At 48.0% G+C, this 13,183-nt stretch overlaps 1 protein-coding gene across 2 annotated transcripts in view; it reads right to left on the reverse strand.

Annotated features, from left to right (window-relative positions):
* The window catches only part of ctnnbip1 (catenin, beta interacting protein 1), a 111,284-nt gene extending 100,161 nt beyond the window's left edge, over nucleotides 1-11,123 (reverse strand). For both annotated transcript variants that reach the window (XM_072586119.1, XM_072586118.1), the window contains exon 1: nucleotides 10,967-11,123. The gene's annotated coding sequence lies outside the window, so the exon portion shown is untranslated. The remainder of the gene's footprint in view (nucleotides 1-10,966) is intronic.
* Nucleotides 11,124-13,183: the final 2,060 nt, after the last annotated feature.

Raw genomic sequence — 13,183 nt, forward strand, 5'->3', positions numbered from 1 at the left:
TGACCACTCAAAGGCACTGGTGACCGCTATTTTACAACTAGCTCGCAATGTGCAAGTGTTGTGCCAATGAGTCCCCTTTCTCTTTCTTTGATCAGATGTGGACAGTATTTCCAAGGCAAGTATGTGCTGCCCTTCCCTAATTGTCCTCGAACTGAGTGGCGTGCTGGGTCATTTCAGAGGACAATTAAGAAACAATCAGGTTGCCACATATCTGCAGCCACATGGAGGCCTGACCAGCTGAGTAGAGCAGGTTTCCTTCCCTGAAGGATGCGAACATTCGAGAAGCAGGAGGCGGCCATTTGGCCTCCAAAGCCTGCTCTGCCATTCAATAAGATTATGGCTGATTGGATTACTCCATATTCCCATCTGACCCAAATAGCCTTTCAATTCCTTAAAAATATTCAAAGACTTTGCCTTTTGAGGGAGAGGGCTCAGACTCATGACTCTCCATGGGAAAAGATGACTTGTTGGTCATAACTGGATGATCCCTTAGTTATAAATAAAAACCCCAATGACTCCTCGTTATCAATTCTGCTACAAGAGGAACCATCCTCACTCCCCTATTAAGACCCTTCAGGATCTTATGTTTCAAGCAAGTCCCCTATTTCTCTTCTAAAATCAAATAGATACAAGCCTAGTCAGCCCAACCTATCATAACACAACATGCCCACTTCAAGTATTGGCCTCCTCTAAACGACTTTTCACATATTTATATCATTCCTTAAATAAGATGATCAATATTGTACACTGCACTCCAGATGTAGTCTTACTAATACCCTATATAACTGGAGCAAAACTTCCCTAATTTAGCTTTATACAGTCATAAAGTCATACAGCATGAAAACATAACCTTTGGGCCAACTTGTCCATGCTGAACAAATTAGTCCCATTTGCCTACATTTGGCCCATATCCCTCTAAACATTTCCTATTCATGTACCCATCCAAATGTCTTTTAAATGCTGTCACTGTACCTACATTCACCACTTCCTCTGGCTGTTCATTCATGCAAACCACCCTGTGTATGGAAAAAGTTGCCCGTCAGGTCCTTTTTAAATCTTTCTCCTCACCTTAAAAATACGCCTCTAGTTTTGAATTTCCCTGCCTTAGGGAAAAAGACCTTTGCTATTCATCTTATCTATGCCCCTCATGATGTTATAAAGCTCTTAAAGATAACCTCTCAATCTCCTGCACTCCAGTGAAAAGTAGTCCAGCCTCTCCTTATTACTCAAACCCTCCAGTCCCAGTCACATCCTGGTAAATCTTTCCAGCAACTTAATAATATCCTTCTTATAGCAGGACTACCAGAATTGCACACAGTATTCCAAAAGTGGCCTCACCAACATCCTGTGCAACTACAACAGGATGTCCCAAGTCATGGTCTGAGCAATGGTCTCAGCAATGAAGGCAAGTGTGCCAAATGCCTTTTTTCCCCACCCTGTCTACCTGTGACACAACTTCTAAAGAATTATGTACCTGAACCCCGAGGTGTCTCTGTTTGACAACACTCCCCAGGGCCCTATCATTAACTGTATAAGTCCTGCCCTGGTTGATTTATCAAACCACAATACCTTGCATTTATCCAAATTAAACTGCATCTGCCATGCCTTGGCTACAATGATCAAGATCCAAGAATAAGAACAAAGAAAATTTACAGCCCAGAAACAGGCCCTTCAACCATCCAAAGCTGTGCCAATCTAAATCCATTGTCTAAGCCTATTGCCTAATTCCTAAGGATCTGTATCCCTCTGCTCCCCACCTACTCATGCATCTGTCCGAACACACCTCAAAAGAATCTACAATACCTGCCTCTGCTGGCAACTACCAGCAGGCACCTACCACCTTCTATGTAATGTATCCCCCTTAAACATTACTTTCACCTTGAACGCGTAACCTCTTGTTATTGAATCCCTCACCCTGGGGAAAAAGGTTCTCTCTATCTACCCTGACTATACCTTTCATGATTTTGTCGACCTCAATCAGGTCCCCTCTCAATCTCTTTTTTCCCCTAATGAAAACATACCTAACCTACTCAACTTCTCTTCGTAGCTAGCACCTTCCATACCAGGCAACATCCTCGTAAACCTTCTCTGTACCCTCTCCAAAGCATCCACACCCTTTTGGTAATGTGGCACCCAGAACTGTACATACAGTTTTTTAATATGGCCGAATCAAAGTCTTGTACAATTTTAAGATGACCTGCCAGCTCTTATACTCAATACCCGGTCCGATGAAGGCAAGTATATCACATGCGTTCTTAACCACTATCCACCTGTGCAGCCACCTTCAGGGTGCAGTGAACCTGAACTCCCAGATCTCTCTGCTCGTAAACTTTTTCCAAGGCTCTTCCCTTTACAGTATAATTCACTCTAGAATTAGACCTTCCAAAATGCATCACCTCACATTTGCCCAGACTGAACTCCACCTGCCATCTCTCTGCCCAACTCTCCAGTCTAGCTATATTCTCCTGTATTCTTTGGCAGTCCCCAATACCTTCTGTTACTCCACCAACCTTCATGTCATCTGCAAACTTACTGATCAGACCACCAAAGCCCTCTTCCAGATCATTTATGTACATCATACACAGCGGCCACAGCACTGATCCCTGTGGACCACCACTGGTCACCTTTCTCCATTTCAAGAAACTCCCTTCAACTACTTCTCTGTCGCCTGTTGCTCAACCAGTTCTTTATCCACCTAGCCAAACACCCTGCACTCCATGTGACTTCATTTTCTCCATTAATTTACCATGGGAACCTTATCAGATGCCTTATTAAAGTCCATGTATAGGACATCTACAGCCCTTTCTTCATCTATCAACTTGGTCACTTCCTCAAAGAACTCAAGTTAGTGAGGCATGATCTCCCCCGCACAAAACCGTGATGCCGATTACTGATAAACCCATTTTCTTCCAAATATAAATTGATCCTATCCTTCAGTACCTTCTCCAGCAAATTTACCACCTCTTACGTCAGGCTCACTGGTGTGTAGTTACCCGAAATATCTCTACTACCCTTCTTTAACGGGGGACAACATTTGTAACTCTCCAGTCCTCCAGCACTTCACCTGTGTTTAAGGATGCTACAAAGATATCTGTCTGGGCCCCAGCTATTTCCTCTCTCGCCTCCCTCAGCAACCTGGGATAGATCCCATCCGGTCCTGGTGATTTGTCCACCTTAATATCCTTTAGCCTACCCAACACATCCTCCCTCCTTATGTAAATGCGATCCAGAGTAAACAAACCTCTATCTCTAACGTCAACATTCATTATGTCCTTCTCCTCAAAGAACACTGATGCAAAGTAATCATTGAGAATCTCACACGTTTTCTCTGGTTTCCTTCCTTATCCTTTAATGGACCAACCCTTTCTCTAGTCACCCTCTTACTTCTTATCTATGAATAGAAGGCCTTGGGATTCTCCTTAATTCTGCTCGATAAACTTATTACATGACCCCTTTTAGCCCGCTTGATTCCTTGTTTAAGATTGGTCCTACTCTCCCAACATTCCTCCAAAGCCTGTTCTCTTCTTAGCTGTCTGAACCTTACGTATGCTTCCCTTTTCCTCTTGGCTAATCGCACAATTTCTCCTGTCATCCACATTTCACGAATCTTGCCTTTCCTTTCCCTTGTTTTCAAAGGGACATGCCTATCCTGCACTATCTTTGAAAGCCTCCCAGTCAAATGTGGACTGCACTTCAAATAGCTGCCCCCAATCCACATTTCCCAGCTCCTGCTGAATTTTGATATAATTGGCCTTGGCCCAGTTTAGTACTCTTCCCTTTGGACCACTCTTGCCTTTGTCTACGAATATTCTAAAACTTATAGAATTGTGGTCATTATTCCCAAAGAAACCCCCCACTGCAACTTCTCCCACCTGGCCTGGCTCATTCCACAACACCAGGTCCAATATGGCCCCTCCCCTAGTTGGACTATTGACATACTGTTCTAGAAAGCCTTCCTGGATGGTCCTCACAAATTCTGCCCCATCCAGACCTCTGACACTAAGTGTATCCCAGTCACTGTTGGCAAAATTAAAATCTCCCATCACCACCACCCTGTTGCCTCTACATCTTTCCATAATCTGTTTACCTATTTGTTCTTCTACCTCACACTCACCATTGTAGTACAGCCCCAACAATGTAACTGCACCCTTATTTCTCAGCTCTACCCATTATGCCTCACTGTTCAAGCCTTCCATAGTGTCCTCCTTTAGCACAGCCATGATATCATCCCTGACAAGCAATGCAACCCCTTCCCCACCCCCACCCCCGTTTTACTTTCCTCCCTGTCTGTTTGAATCATCGATATCCTGGAACATTTAGTTGCCAATCATACCCTTTCTTCAACCAAGTCTCTGATTGCAATTACGTCATACTCCCAGACCCTAAGATCGTCTGCCTTACTCACTATACTCCTTGCATTAAAGCATATGTACCTCACATCACCTATTCCTTTGCATTCACCTGCTCTCTGCTTACTCCTCCCCTTGGTACAGCTGAGAAAATGGTCATTTGGCTGATTTGGGCAGCTCGTGCAGACACAAAGCACATTGTGACTTAGTACCAACAGATTGAAGAACAGCTTCTTCCCTGCAGTTATCAGACTAATGAACGGACTGCTCATATATTAGAGTTGATCTTTATATTGCGCATTCTGTTCTATTACCCTGATGCACTTAAGTAAGGTATGATTGTCTGGCTAATATACAAAACAATACTTTTCATTGTAACTCTGTTCGAGTCAATAATAAATTAAATCAAAACTCTCTTCTCTTTTCCCAATTCCTTGTTACACTTTTTCTGTTCAAACAATCATTTAATGCACTCTTGAATGCTTATTATATCCATTTGTCGCTCACCAATCTCCCCCTCATAACTTACTTTCCTACCTACGTTTGTGTTTCAGCAAATGTAGCAACCATCCCTGGCCCAGCACTGACTTCTGGGACACAACACACATTATATCTTGCCAACCATAAAATGAACAAGATGATGAATGAATACTTATGGTTACCATTATTGAGACTGGCTTCAATTCCAGATTTAACTAATTGAATTTAAATTCCATCAGCTGTCATAACGTGCTTTAAAACATCCCCAATAGAAACAGGAGGTGGCCTTTCAGTGCCTTGAACCTGTTTTGCCATTCAATGAGATCACTGCTGATCTGTGGCCTAACTTCATCTACCTGCCTTCGGCTCATATCCCTCAATACCTTTGTATAATAAAAGCTTCTAGGAGAAAGTGAGGACTGCAGATGCTGGAGATCAGAGCTGAAAATGTGTTGCTGGAAAAGCGCAGCAGGTCAGGCAGCATCCAAGGAGCAGGAGAATTGACGTTTCGGGCATGAGCCCTTCTTCCTGAAGATGGGCTGATGCCCGAAACGCCGATTCTCCTGCTCCTTGGATTCGGCCTGACCTGCTGCGCTTTTCCAGCAACACATTCTCAGCTATAATAAAAACTTATCTATCGCAGATTTAAAATGAACAAATGATCCAGCAACCCCTGCCCTTGGCGGAAGAGAGTTCCAAACCTCGATCACCCTTTGTGTAGAAAGGCTTCCGATCATCTCTCCTGATGGATTAGCCTGGGCCTCTGCATTATTTACCCACTGACATTACCACCATCTCTCCCTTGCCTCTTAACATTTCGATAGATACATCTCAGAGCCAAAGGATATAGCGTTGGGGTTTGAGAAGGTGCAGCTCATCACTTACCAATTATAAAACCATTAACTTAGCTCAGTTGCTAGCACTCATCTACGGGTTAGAAGATTCTAGATTCAATTTCCACATCAAGATTTAAACTTACACAGTTAGTTAATACCACAACAAAGACAGGGTTGCCGAGGTGCACCCTTCAGAAGTTGTCACAGCATGAGACATTTTTCAAGATGGCGGTGGGGGAACAGGGCAACGTGCAGGTTTTTCCCTGAAACTCACCTGCTCTCATCTGTTTTTGTTCTTATTTTCACTTCTGCTCTTTTTCTTATTTTTTGTCTTTGGCGGGTTAGTTGGCAGCATCGGCATGGCAGTGAACAGGCCATGCACAGAGTGGCAGCGGGTTTGCTGGCAGTCAGAGGTGGCAGCAACAATGGACGCGTCATCTCCTGGTGATCAGAAGTGCCAGCAGAAGGCAGCAAACTCTTCCTCCTGGCACTCGAGGCCGACAGCAGCGTCAGTGGCAGCAAAGCTCCTCCAACATTCGGAGGTGTCAGGAGCGGACTCTTCAAGATGGCAATGACATCTGTTTAAGAAGCGGTTGTTGCGAGTGATGCATAAGTTTGTTCCTCTGAGACAGGCAAGAAGGGGTAAGATTAAGGAGCCTCGGATGATGAGAGCAGAGGAGCTTCCTGTCAAAAGGAAGAAGGCAGCTTACGCAAGGTGGAGGAAGCAAGGATCTAGCACAGCTTTAGAGGATTACAGGCTTGCTAGAAAGAAGCTCAGAAATGGAGTGAGGAGAGCCAGGAGGGGGCACGAAAAAGGCTTGGTAGGAAGGATTAGGGAGAACCCAAAGACATTTTACTCATATGTGAAGAACAATAGAATGATCAGGGAGAAGGTAGGGCCGATCAGGGATAGCAGGGGCGAAGTTGTGCGTGGAATCTGAGCAGATAGGGGAAGCCCTAAATAAGTTTTATGCTTCGGTTTTTACTAAGGAATATTGTGAATGAGAACTTTGAGGAGTGGGAAAACAGGCTTGAACAGATCAAGATTGAGGAAGTTGATGTGCTGGAAATTTTGGCAAACATTAAGATTAATAAGTCCCCAAGGCCACACCAGATCTATCCTGGCTTGCTCTGGGAAGCAAGAAAGGAGGTTGCTAAGCCGCTGGTGAAGACCTTTGCTTCCTCACTCTCCATGGGATTCGTAGGATTCGAGGGAGGCGAATGTCGTTCCTCTTTTCAAGAAGGGGAATAGGAAAATCCCTGGCAATTACAGACCAGTCAGTCTTACGTCTGTGGTCAGTAAGGTTTTGTGAAGAGTTCTGAGGGATAGGATTTATGACTATTTGGAAAAGTATAGCATGACTAACAGCAGTCAGCATGGCTTTGAGAGGGGCAAGTCATGCCTCACAAATCTTATTGAGCTCTTTGAGGAGGTGATGAGACAGGTCGATGAATGTCAAGCAGTGGATGTGGTGTACGTGGACTTCAACAAGGCATTTAATAAGGTTCCCCACGGTAGGCTCATAAAGTCAGGAGGTATGAGACACAGGGAGATTTGGCTGTCTGGATTCAGAATTGGCTGGCTGACAGAAGGCAGCGAGTGGTTGTAGATGGAAAGTATTCTGCCTGGAGGTCAGTGTTGAGTGGTGTCCCCCAGGGTCTGTTCTTGGGCCCCTGCTCTTTGTAGTTTTATAAATGACTTGGATGAGGAGGTTGAGGGGTGGGTTAGTAAGTTTGCCGATGACACAAAGTTTGGAGGTGCCGTTGATAGTATCGAGGGCAATTACAGGCTGCAGCGTGACATCGACAGTATGCATAGCTTGGCTGAGAAATGGCAAATGGAGTTCAACCTGGATAAATGCAAAGTGATGCATTTTGGAAGGTCAAACTTGAATGCTGAATATAGGATTAAAGACAGGATTCTTGGCTGTGTAGAGGAACACCAGGATTTTGGTGTTCAAGTGCATAGATCCCTCAAAGTTGCCATCCAAGTGGATAGGGTTGTTAAGGAAGCATATGGTGTTTTCGCTTTCATTAACGGGGGATTAAGTTTAAGAGCCGTGAGGTTTTGCTGCAGCTCTACAAAGTCCTGGTGAAATCACACTTGGAATATTGTGTCCGGTTCTATAATAGGGTGACCAGAAAAAATGTAGAGGCTTTGGAGAGGGTGCAAAGAAGGTTTACCAAGATCTGCCTGGACTGGAGGGCTTGTCTTACAAGGAGAGGTTGACTGAGCTCGGACTTTTCTCTCTGGAGAGGAGGAAGAGAGGTGACCTGATCGAGGTGTATAAGATAATGAGAGGCATGAATAGAGTCGATAGCCAGAGACTTTTCCACAGGTCAGGATTGACTGCCACGAGGTGTCATAGTTTTAAGTTGTTCGGAGGAAGGTATAGAGGAGATTTTAGAGATAGGTACTTTATGCAAAGAGTTACACGTGCATGGAATGCTTTGCCAACAGTAGTGGTGGAAGCAGAGTCTTTAGGGACATTTAAGTGACCACTGAATATGCACATGGACAGCAGTGAATTGAGGAGAGCGTAGATTAGGTTATTTTGTTTTAGATTAGGATTAATCCTCAGCACAACATCGTGGACTGAAGGCCTGTTCTGTGCTGTACTTTTCTATATTCTATCTCGGAGGGGGGCAGCCAGAACAGGGCACTCTTAGCACACTGGCGGCCTGGCCTGGCTGGGCAGCAGAACAAGGGAATCCTAGCTACATTTGGCCCAGAGCAGGGACTCCTAGAACTGGTGGGGCAGCAGCAGAGCCAGAGACTCTTGGTCGTGGAGCAAGTATGGGTTCAAGCATGGGACTCAGCAGCTTCAGCAAGGTGGGCTCAATGAAGAGATGGCACAAAGAGTGGTGACTCCTACAATGGCCGGTCCAGCACAGGCAGAACGAGTCAGTGGACAATGGGTGGCGGTGATGTTTCACTGGTGAGTGACACATGGCAGAGGCAGCAGAATAAAGATAGACGCTCTGAGTTATTATCGTTTTACTCTTAAACTATTCAAAATGACGGCAGACTAGGGCAACAGTTGAAGTTTTAACTGTATTTTACTGAACCAGTCACTGTAAAACTGACAATAAATCATTCAAATCTTCTGGGGCTTCAGATGAACATTAAGAATCTCATGACACCATTTGAAGATGATGTTTTTTTCTAGTGACTTCAACATTCCTCCCTCAGTCAACCCTTCAAAATACTACACAAGTACTGATCTTGTTGCTCTATTTGTTTTGCTTGCTTTGTTTAGTCAGGCACACAGTGGACTCAAATGCAATATGCTTAGCTTGTATTTTTATTGAAATCTGATTTACACATGAAGAGACTGTCCTCGAACTGGTCATTTTAGCTGTCAATTCATGTTTAAAATCAAGTCTTTAAAACTCCTTCTGCCTACATCCACCTACCAAAGGGCAGCACGGTGGCTCAGTGGCTAGCACTGCTGTCTCATGGTGCTAAGGCTCTGGGATCGATTCCATTCTTGAGTGACTGTCTGTGTGGAGCTTGCACGTTCACCCTGTGTCTTTATGGGATTCCAAAATGTTTTGGTTTCCTCCCCCAGTAAAAAGATGTGCAAGTTAGGTGGGGATTGGTAATGCTAAATTTCCCTACAGTGACCATAGAAGGGGTGGGTTAGCTAGAGCTGAAAACGTGTTGCTGGAAAAGTGCAGCAGGTCAGGCAGCATCCAAGGAGCAGGAGAATCGACTTTTCGGGCATGAGCCCTTCTTCAGGAATGAGGAAAGTGTGCCCTGCAGGCTAAAATAAAAGGTAGGGAGGAGGGACTTGGGGGATGGGCGTTGGAAATGCGATAGGTGGAAGGAGGTCAAGGTGAGGGTGATAGACCGGAGTGGGGGTGGGGGCGGAGAGGTCAGGAAGATGATTGCAGGTTAGGAAGGTGGTGCTGAGTTCGAGGGTTGGGACTGAGACAAGGTGGGGGGAGGGGAAAATGAGGAAACGGGAGAAATCTGAGTTCATCCCTTGTGGTTGGAGGGTTCCTAGGCGGAAGATGAGGCGCTCTTCCTCCAGCCGTCGTGTTGCTATGGTCTGGCGATGGAGGAGTCCAAGGACCTTGGTGGAGTGGGAGGGGGAGTTGAAGTGTTCAGCCACGGGGTGGTTGGGTTGGTCCAACAGTTAAGCACCAAAACATACTAACATTCCAGCAGAGTACCAAGAAAGTGCATTTTTGCTAGGTGTTGTTGTTTTTCAGATGTGATGTTAAACTGAGGACAAGTCTGTTCTCACAGAGATGAAAAAGATCTCAACAAAAAGCAGTAGGGGAGTCATCCCACAGTGCCCTTCCAAATATTTACCCTTCAATCTACATCGCAAAAAGTAATGATTTCCTTAGTTAACATCACACTCGGACAGCATACTGTGCTTGAATTGATCAGCACGTGCATTATGACAGTGACTACACTTTGAAACATACTATTTTAATGTCTGTTCTTTTTAAAATTCATTCATGCAATCAGGTGTCACTGGCTGTGTTCCCTGAGAGCACTGAAAGAGTCAATCACATCGCTGTAGGTCAGGAGTCACATGTCGGCCAGACTGGGTAAGGACAGTGGATTTCCTTTCCTAAAGGACATTAGTAAACTAGGTGGAGATTTTTGTCATAATAATGTTCTCCCCTTGTCTGCGTGGGTTTCCTCTGGGTGCTCCAGTTTCCTTCCACAGTCCAAAGGTGTGCAGGTCAGGTGAATTGGCCGTGCTATATTGCCCAGTGTTAGGTGCATCATTCAGAGGGAAATGGGTGGGTTACTCTTCGGAGGATCAGTATGGACTTGTTGGGCCGAAGGGCCTGTTTCTACACTGTAGGGGATGTAATCTAATCTGACAGTGGTTACACATTGCAACAGCAATTTATTCCAGTTTTGATTGAATTTAATTGAATCTACCATGGTTGGATATAAAGCTATATCCACTAAACATTGGCCTGGGACTGCCACAGTGCTGAGAGACGAGCGGAGGTTGTGAAGGGCGCTATAGCAATGTACGTCTGTCTCTCAACACACAGCAGTCTCTCAGACACAGGAAACCTTTTGTATCAAACTCTCAGCTGAGGTTTTACAATGTCACGGAACAGGGGCACTAGTTGCCCTGCTGGTTTGAACACAGAGAGTTTTGTTTGAGTGATGTTTAGATTGATTTAATGTGAGGGCTCGAGGCTCCAGGGGAGACAAAGCGGTGGCTCTGTCCGTGCTCAGAGAGTGGAGTCCGGCCCAGAGCCACCAGCCCCTCCCCCGGACACTCACACCGTCCACCAACAACACACACAGCGGCTCCTTACCCGGTCCAGCTGACCCTCCCCTGTGAAGGTGCCTCTTCCTCCCGGCCTGGCACTCACACACAAGGCGGCTTCTTCGAGCTGATAATCCGAGCGGTATGAGGCCCTGCCGGCGGCCGGCACCCCGGAGGCTCTGCGCCTGCGTGCGACCGGCACCCTGGCTGGCTTCACGGCTGTGGAGCTAACTGCGCCTGCGCCGGTACGGCACTGTTCCGGCAGTCGTCACTCCGGATGGTGCCACATGAGTCTGCGCCTGCGTTCAGCCGTCGCTGTATGGTCGGCCGTCTCGCCTCAGGCCTCGCCTCCCGATGTTTGCGCGTGCGTCCTGCCGGCAACGTCCGTCACTTAGAGTCCCGCCTCCTAGATTCTATTCCTGCGCCGTCACCGCCCCCCGAGCCTGCGCCTACACGGCACTGTGCCGGCGGTCGGCATTCTACGCTTGCGCCAAACCGTCAACTGGATGAAAGACTCAGGTTGGAGTAGATCTCCGATCCCAGGGTCAGGGTAATGAGGGGGGTCTGTGACCCCAGGGTCAGGGTATTGAGGGGGGTCTGTGACCCCAGGGTCAGGGTAATGAGGGGGGTCTGTGACCCCAGGGTCAGGGTAATGAGGGGGTCTGTGATCCCAGGGTCAGGGTAATGAGGGGGGTCTGTGACCCCAGGGTCAGGGTAATGAGGGGGTCTGTGACCCCAGGGTCAGAGTAATGAGGGGGTCTGTGACCCCAGGGTCAGAGTAATGAGGGGGTCTGTGACCCCAGGGTCAGGGTATTGAGGGGGGTCTCTACCCCAGGGTCAGGGTTTTGAGGGGGGTCTCTACACCAGGGTCAGGGTAATGAGGGGGGTCTCTACACCAGGGTCAGAGTAATGAGGGGGTCTGTGATCCCAGGGTCAGGGTATTGAGGGGGGTCTCTACCCCACGGTCAGGGTAGTGAGGGGGGTCTCTACCCCAGGGTCAGGGTAATGAGGGGGTCTGTGATCCCAGGGTCAGGGTATTGAGGGGGGTCTCTACCCCATGGTCAGGGTATTGAGGGGAGTCTCTACCCCAGGGTCAGGGTAGTGAGGGGGGTCTCTACCCCAGGGTCAGGGTAATGAGGGGGTCTGTGATCCCAGGGTCAGGGTATTGAGGGGGGTCTCTACCCCACGGTCAGGGTATTGAGGGGAGTCTCTACCCCAGGGTCAGGGTAGTGAGGGGGGTCTCTACCCCAGGGTCAGGGTAGTGAGGGGGGTCTCTACCCCAGGGTCAGGGTAGTGAGGGGGGTCTCTACCCCAGGGTCAGGGTAATGAGGGGGTCTTTGACCCCATGGTCATGGTATTGAGGGGGGTCTCTACACCAGGGTCAGGGTAATGAGGGGGGTCTCTACCCCAGTGTCAGGGTAATGAGGGGGTCTGTGATCCCAGGGTCAGGGTATTGAGGGGGGTCTCTACCCCACGGTCAGGGTATTGAGGGGAGTCTCTACCCCAGGGTCAGGGTAGTGAGGGGGGTCTCTACCCCAGGGTCAGGGTAGTGAGGGGGGTCTCTACCCCAGGGTCAGGGTAGTGAGGGGGGTCTCTACCCCAGGGTCAGGGTAATGAGGGGGTCTTTGACCCCATGGTCATGGTATTGAGGGGGGTCTCTACCCCAGGGTCAGGGTAGTGAGGGGGGTCTCTACCCCAGGGTCAGGGTAATGAGGGGGTCTTTGACCCCATGGTCATGGTATTGAGGGGGGTCTCTACACCAGGGTCAGGGTAATGAGGGGGGTCTCTACCCCAGTGTCAGGGTAATGAGGGGGTCTGTGATCCCAGGGTCAGGGTATTGAGGGGGGTCTCTACCCCATGGTCAGGGTATTGAGGGGAGTCTCTACCCCAGGGTCAGGGTAGTGAGGGGGGTCTCTACCCCAGGGTCAGGGTAGTGAGGGGGGTCTCTACCCCAGGGTCAGGGTAGTGAGGGGGGTCTCTACCCCAGGGTCAGGGTTTTGAGGGGGGTCTGTGACCCCAGGGTCAGGGTAATGAGGGGGGTCTGTGACCCCAGGGTCAGGGTAATGAGGGGGTCTGTGACCCCAGGGTCAGGGTATTGAGGGAGGTCTCTACCCCAGGGTCAGGGTTTTGAGGGGGGTCTCTACACCAGGGTCAGGGTAATGAGGGGGGTCTCTACCCCAGGGTCAGGGTAATGAGGGGGTCTGTGATCCCAGGGTCAGGGTATTGAGGGGGGTCTCTACCCCATGGTCAGGGTATTGAGGGGAGT

This window comes from Chiloscyllium punctatum, chromosome 16 (genome assembly GCF_047496795.1).
Source record: "Chiloscyllium punctatum isolate Juve2018m chromosome 16, sChiPun1.3, whole genome shotgun sequence".
Classification (NCBI taxonomy): domain Eukaryota; kingdom Metazoa; phylum Chordata; class Chondrichthyes; order Orectolobiformes; family Hemiscylliidae; genus Chiloscyllium; species Chiloscyllium punctatum.